Raw genomic sequence first — 7,680 nt, 5'->3', positions numbered from 1 at the left:
GTTTTTTTGCTTTTTCTTCATATTGACTTGTATTTTTGACTTGCTTATTGGATGCAAGGTAATCTTATCCTTCTCTCTGAAATGAAGATTGACTTCTTTCAAGAATAGGTAAGTTGATCAACTGAAGGAAAGATTTGGGAATTTGAATTTTTGATAGCTCGCGGCTTCGGCTTCCGAGTTTGATGGCAGAGAGAATTTCTCACACTTTCGATTTTTTTTTCGCCTAGAAGAACACTGTTCTATTCATTCATGTTTGTTTTGTCTGAAAGATGGATGAATGAACTAACTTTTCCAAAAACATAAAGTTGATTGATGCAGTGGTTTGTTTTTAAGGAGTTGTGGAAGAGTGAAAATACCATCCGAATCCCGATTCGCGGGTCGCTCACGGCACCATAAAAACTGAATTTTCGTTTATCATTTTATGTCTCATTGTCTGTTTCTTGGTGAACTTTGGTTGGTTCCTAATCTGGTCGAGTCATTGCGGCAGCAGTTGTCAGGAGCTTTAGTAGTAATACTAATAGGCTCTTCATATATATCTGGTTTTTTTTATTTGTATCTTTTTATTTTTCCACAGATGTTCAACTTTCAGTTCCGCATACTGACATAGACTCATAGTCATAGTGGAATATTCTGTGTCTGAGTCTCGGAAAAGAGAAAAATTACCCTTGTTCCCGAGGCATGCATAGACTAGAGAGGCAGGCAGAGGCTGTGTCAGCGTGTGCAGTGATAAAGTTGAAAAACAGATTTTTTTGAAATAAAAATAAAAAATACATCACAGAGAAAATAAATATACTAATTTAGTGAAATTGAGATGCTTATATTTAATAATTAATATTCCAGTTTTGATGTTTGCGTGTTACTGTTACTGTTAGGTTTGGGAATCAATGTGATCCTATTTAACTTCCAAGTATTTATTTTTTCAGAAAGCTTTGACTTGAGTATGACGGTGCTCACTGCTTGTTTGAACTGAAGGTGAAGAAAGCTGAGATGGACAGTGACCTTAACACCGCCACCGATGCCAGTAACGCAGACTGTCGTTCCGTCCCGGCAAGGTGAAGATGAACAGGTATGGCTCGATAGCAATGAGTGTCTCATTCAGAGTCATTGATAGTGACACTGACAGCGTCTTTTTATATTTAGTCAAGTTTTGACTAAATATTTTAACATCGAGGGGGAATCGAAACGAGGGTCGTGGTGTATGTGCGTGTGTGCGTGTGTGTGTCTGTGTGTGTGTGTGTGTAGAGCGATTCAGACTAAACTACTGGACCGATCTTTATGAAATTTGACATGAGAGTTCCTGGGTATGAAATCCCCGAACGTTTTTTTCATTTTTTTGATAAATGTCTTTGATGACGTCATATCCGGCTTTTCGTGAAAGTTGAGGCGGCACTGTCACGCCCTCATTTTTCAACCAAATTGGTTGAAATTTTGGTCAAGTACTCTTCGACGAAGCCCGGGGTTCGGTATTGCATTTCAGCTTGGTGGCTTAAAAATTAATTAATGACTTTGGTCATTAAAAATCTGAAAATTGTAAAAAAAATTAAAAATTTATAAAACGATCCAAATTTACGTTTATCTTATTCTCCATCATTTGCTGATTCCAAAAACATATCAATATGTTATATTTGGATTAAAAACAAGCTCTGAAAATTAAATATATAAAAATTATTATCAAATTTTTTTTTTCGAAATCAATTTAAAAACACTTTCATCGTATTCCTTGTCGGTTCCTGATTCCAAAAATATATAGATATGATATGTTTGGATTAAAAACACGCTCAGAAAGTTAAAACGAAGAGAGGTACAGAAAAGCGTGCTATCCTTCTTAGCGCAACGAATACCCCGCTCTTCTTGTCAATTCCACGGGCACTGCCTTTGCCACGGGCGGTGGAGTGACGATGCTACGAGTATACGGTCTTGCTGCGTTCAGTTTCATTCTGTGAGTTCGACAGCTACTTGACTAAATATTGTATTTTCGCCTTACGCGACTTGTTGTTCTGTGACTTTGGCTTATTTTGTGTTTTATTCTTTTAGTTATAACCAGATGTGTCAAACAAATTCAGCTGATCTCTTTTACTGTTTTAGTGAAACAAATGTATTGTTTCCAGCAAAGGGAAAAAAAATCGGGTGGGGGCGGTTGGTCGATTTTATTTTTATATTTAAATTTTTATTTTATTTTAATAGTTTTATTGATGTTTGTTTTTAATTAACACAGGCATCTCATTGATGAGAAAGTGTGAACTGTGTCCGCGGGATGCCAGAGAAGAGTAACTTTTCATCCAAAGTCTGCAAAATTGAATTTAAAATTTAACCTTTTTGATGAATATTTTTGAATGAATACAAAAAGTTCTAGTGTTTGGAGGAAAAGTTAAGGTCAGTTCAACTTTAAACAAGGATTTTTAGTGTGTGTTTGTTCTTCTGTCTAAAAAAAAAAATAAAAAAAAAATCTGCTTGAAGTAAATACACACAAAAATTTTCATCTCCAACTGCTGAGTCCCTACATCTTTTTACCCCATCAAATGCCACTCTGTATGCCCCTTTAAAAATTGATTGCAATATATATATTCCTCATCTTCTCCTGAATTCAAAAATATAGAGATGTCACGTTTACTTTGAACATTTGCTCAGATTGTTTTTTAGTGCTGATGGTTTCTTTTCAGGCCGACAGATTGTCTAAAATATGTATTGCTTCATGTAAATGACTTTTTGTTCTTCTTTTCTTCCATTCAGCGGACACAAGACTACGAGCAGAGCAGAGCGGCAAGATAAACATCAGTTCTTGCTGCTGGAGAAGGTTCTACAGGAGCAGATGGACCTGATGCGACTAATTTAGTAATTGGTCGCCAAAGAATCATGGTGGAGCCAGAGCCTGTGCTACTGTTCGATGGAGTCATCTTTTTACTGTTGAGTGTGGAAGATGTTGAAGGCACATGATGGATCTGTCGAAGGAGTGATCACTGGTAGGTGGCTTTGAATGCTATTGTTGAAGCAGACCAGTCATGCCTGTGCTATTTTCCCCAGATAACTGTAGCAAGATCTTGTGAGAGTGACATGTTATTGTTAGACGCTCTTTAGGCTTTAAATGTTACCTTGAGTGTGTGCTTTTTGGAGGATGCCAGATGTCATCACGGTTCACGGGTGTATCTTAACTGTTCATCAGTTCTCAGTCATGACCAGTTTCCCATTATCCTGGGAATTCATGCAAGGTTTATGCGTATTGGTCACATTTGTGAATTTAACCAACACATTTTGATGATAAAACTATGCTTATGGGTACGCACAATGATGGGCCTCTTTTTCTCATGTGGGGTGCGGAAAATGCATGCACCACTTTGTTTTCTGTGATCATTGCATCTGTGAGAAATAATGCAAATATTGCTCTGTGGCCAGAGCTGCCATCTGCTAGGTTTTCAGGGATGTAACAGAAATTGCTACGCTGTTTCCTCAAGTTCAAAATTGCAAGTGCTACACTCAAGCAAATAATCACAAACATGCAACAGTGCCTTCTTGTGAGTTCTGATTCTCACTTTGTGTAGGCATCGGATTATGGGTCAGAAAAAAATTGTCCACACTGAATAGTATCACGGTTGACGCTCTCTTCTAACTATGTTTGTGCTTTCCAAATGAAGATTTGTGAGATAGTATTGAATGATTGATGCAGGTCACCCGAGGTGTGTGATTACATTTTATGACAATGCTACACTCAATCACCATTTGCTCTTCTGAAAACTTTTTTTTTTAAAGCAAGTGCGATTATTGATTTTTTGTTCCAGGTGACAGTATGATGCTTCCAGATTGAATTGTTTGTATGTGAAGAAGAGCTGTCTGAATATTTGATTTTTGGAATTCAGTTGGCTTGTTTTGTTTGTTTCAGATCCATGACCATGAGCTCGGTGTGGTTGGTGGACATGAACTAAAGACGACTACTGATGCTGTGATGACGAAGGTGTTCCATAGGCCACACGGTTGCTGACAGGGGGCTCTGGGGGAGGGCAGGGAAAGAGACCATGGTGTACGCTGCGACTAAAAGCCATCGACAGTGAGTTGTTTTTCATAATTTGTAAAATCATCCTGGTCCTTTTAGGAAGAAGATAAAATCCATGTCTACAAAACAACAAGTTATTTCTGTCTCAAATTTTGTTCTTTGGAATCTCCAATTTGCCATGTTTCACATGTGAATGATAGTTGTCAAAGCTTTTACGCTTAACATTAAATTGCTAGAAGCCAAGTTCCTGAGCTCATTTGTCAGTGTCATGGATTTTCGACTACATACGAAATAAGGATGTTAGCAAACGGTATGATGTCGTCACATATGCGTCTGCACGTCACAGTACATGTATTATGAATTTCCGAAGGCCCCCAAAGAAAAAGTCATAGTAAAGGTAACTTTAACCACTTGAATGCCTTATGACGGGTATACCAGTCATGCGCTTGTGCAGCCGCAGCGCCTTAGGACGGGTAAACCCATCTTCTCCGTTCCGGGATTTTCCAGAAATGCTACATCACTGCTGACACACAAATAGCAGCCAATGGCTTGGTAGGATACCTCATTCTCATGAATAAACATAAATGGTGACGCGGTTTTGCGTTTGAAGGCTATTTTCGGCCTTGTCGACAGGGTATGGGAGAGAAATCTCGACTCGTCAAAATGGCTAACGGTGACTGTCGACCGGGCCCTAGTAGGGAAAAACAAAGCCGGACTGACGCTACAGGCGGTGCAAATGATTATGGATACTGACAGGGGAAGGGGGAGATCTTCTTTCGGACAATTCGTTGGAAACAGGTAGATGACAGTGATTATAATCCTTTCTTGGAGCGAGCAAAACAGCCACCTGTGTTTGATCCACAGGCACCGGAAGATGCGCCGGGCTGATTTTTCAAAAGTTCATATTTAAACATCATTATAAGCCAAACTAATTATCATTTCCATGATTAGACACTAAAAACAGATTCTTGGTTCAATTTCCTTTAAAAACAACATAGGTTTTACTTACCTACCTACTGCCAGTTTGAAGCTAGATTTTTTTGTGAATTATTACACCCCAAACTCCAATATTCCCTGGCAGTCAGGAATGCACATACCCAAGTTTTGATTGGCAGCGAAAGGGTTAAAACAAATATTAGGGTAGGTATTTTTTTTTACTTCTCTTCTACAAGGATTACAATGTGTTGTAATTTCCTAACTCAAGTATAGTTGGTGTGTTGTAAAAGCGTATGGTGTGTATGCAAGTTTGTGTGTCTGTATGATTTTTAGCAAGTTTACAGGCGTCAGGAAATAAACTTGAGACTTTTCTCAAATCAGTGATAGTTGTTTGATGATCTAAGTTCATGTTATTTTTTGTTTTGTCATGCAGAGGCTGTTCCGTGAAGCTGTACGGGTGCCACAGGTCAAGACCTTGAAGACGGCCGTTCAAGACTGGTTTTTGGAAGCCTGTGATAAAAGAAAGAGAAAACAGGCCATGGAAGAGCCTTCATGATTTGGTTTGCAGTAATTGAACTTTGTAATCTCTGTAGGCTTATTTACAATGCTAGTTGCAAAAATTTGATGAATGTAAGATTTGACTCGCCTGAGAAATTGCTAGTGAGTAATTGTATTTCACAGTTCAGGTCTGTGTGGCTGATGGGTAATGTACAGAAGAGTCTGGGGTTTTGTTGGACATTATTTAAGCTAAGCTTTAAACTTCACACTCTTCTACAGATGATGTTCAGACATGATGTACCCTTTTAGGTTGTGTCAGAAGACTAAACTGGAAGTGCTCAACTACCATTACTATCAGTGGAGACGCATGGATGCATTTGAACTTTTCTTGTGGGTATCCCATACTAAAAATATAGAATACATGATTCTGGAAAAGCTGTTCAAGGGCACTTACACACTATATTCGATTTTTAATACACGACTCAAACCTTCAGGCTAAATTAAAATGAATAAAATACAAGTATAAAAAGTTCAGAAAAGAAGAAAACAAAAAGTGAACAAATAGAAAGAAAAGGTTTTAACAATTCCTTGTCATTTATGGGAGTCGAACGCAAACAACCTAGGCAGCTTGAAGGAGACAATGCATGATGCGGGTTTTTGTTGTTCTTTATTATTTTTTGGAGTTGAGTTGAGAATTTAGAAGCGAGACTAGAAATATACTTTTTTTTTTTTTGCTGTTAAAACCGTTATGATTGGATTTCTATAGATGTAAGTCTTGGTGCACCTGATAAAAATTTAGCCCTTGAATGCAGGCAGTGTAAGGTAAATGAAGCAAAGTTCTCTCCGAAACAGCAAAAAAAATGCATTTCAATTATATTGATCCTCGCCACCTTATTTTGTTTGCTGAGCAGCTGGCCGCTGGAGACTTGTCTATCATTTTGTGAGTAAGCTGCGTGTTTTACATCCATTTTGAGATGGCAAACCTATGTTTTACGCAGTCTGATAAGTTTTTTTTAATTTATGAGTTTTATGTCATGTTTTTTTTTAAATTTATGAGTTTATGTCATGTTGGTGTGCTTATACATATCAGTGGAGAAGGGGCATTGAATAAGTGTTTCTTTTTGATATCATTGTTCTGAATTTTGACTATTAGCTGGCATTTTACCTTTTGTTTCATTATTGTAGTTGTTACTTTTGTGTAGTGAAACTTGATAACTCACTGCTGCCCATGTCTAGGTTGTGTCAATTGTTTTTTCTTCACTGAACGTACCACTGATTAGGCCAAAAAAAAAAAATGCTTTGGTTACGGTTTCCCGACCGACCCTAACTTTTTGGGCCGACCCTAAACTTTTTTTTTGGTCCTAAAGCTAAAAATAAAATGAACCAAACACATACATACACACAAAAAAACCACACACACACACAAAAACCCACCGAAAACGACAACACCACGGCACAGAGAAAACATCGATCGCCGGCGAGCAGACAACAACAAGCCCGACAAGGGACACCACTCCGCTTTTTACAACTCCCATATCCAAGGGAAGTCAGTCTCGTGCGTTCGTTCGTTGCGCGAACGTTTTTGCAATCGTATTCGGAAAGTGCGTTCATATCGAACAAACACGACTGATAAGTCGGTACTCGAAGAGTGCAACCTTGGTGGACATTTTTCATGATTTTCATCCAACTTTGGACGGCAAACTGTTCGGGATAAAATGTGTTGGGTCGACGAAAATAAGTGCCGAGCCCGAAGACTCTTTCGAACTGGACTTTGGCATGACTCTCGAAAACTGTGTTCACTAGTGGCACTATACAGTTTAAAGGGTATGTCCAGTTTTCTTTTCTTAACATGAAAAAGTAATTAATATCTGTGGTTCCAAATACACCAATATGAAAATACCTCGAATATCCTGCATACACAAATATTTTTATCATTTCAAGAGGGACCAACCACAAAAAAAAAACACAAAAAAAAAGTTTAATCGACCTACCTACCCTATTTTTTTTGGCCATGAAACCGTAACCAAAGCATTTTTTTTTTTTGGCCTTATCAATGATGACATCAGGGTTTTGTTCTGTTTTTTCTCTGGCATTTGAATTTGCTTCAAATCATTGTGAACTTTTTTTTTCCATGCAAAGTTACTGGTATATATATGTGAATATGTTAACACACTTCAAATCAAAACCTGAAATGTCTCCTTTTTAAAAGTAATTTTGTTAATTTCTTTTATTTAAATGGTACACATTCATATGATTGTCTC

The 7,680-nt window shown here is 37.8% G+C and overlaps 1 long non-coding RNA gene across 1 annotated transcript; it reads left to right on the top strand.

Moving 5' to 3' along the window:
• The first annotated feature begins 373 nt into the window (after positions 1 to 373).
• On the top strand, positions 374 to 7,380 carry LOC138949465 (uncharacterized). The gene is made up of 4 exons (XR_011450292.1): positions 374 to 1,066; positions 2,731 to 2,960; positions 3,875 to 4,039; positions 5,355 to 7,380. It is a non-coding gene; the product is annotated as an uncharacterized lncRNA (long non-coding RNA).
• Positions 7,381 to 7,680: the final 300 nt, after the last annotated feature.

The sequence above is a fragment of the Littorina saxatilis genome, linkage group LG15, assembly GCF_037325665.1.
Source record: "Littorina saxatilis isolate snail1 linkage group LG15, US_GU_Lsax_2.0, whole genome shotgun sequence".
In the NCBI taxonomy this organism is placed as follows: domain Eukaryota; kingdom Metazoa; phylum Mollusca; class Gastropoda; order Littorinimorpha; family Littorinidae; genus Littorina; species Littorina saxatilis.
This window is presented reverse-complemented; position numbering and strand designations above follow the sequence as displayed.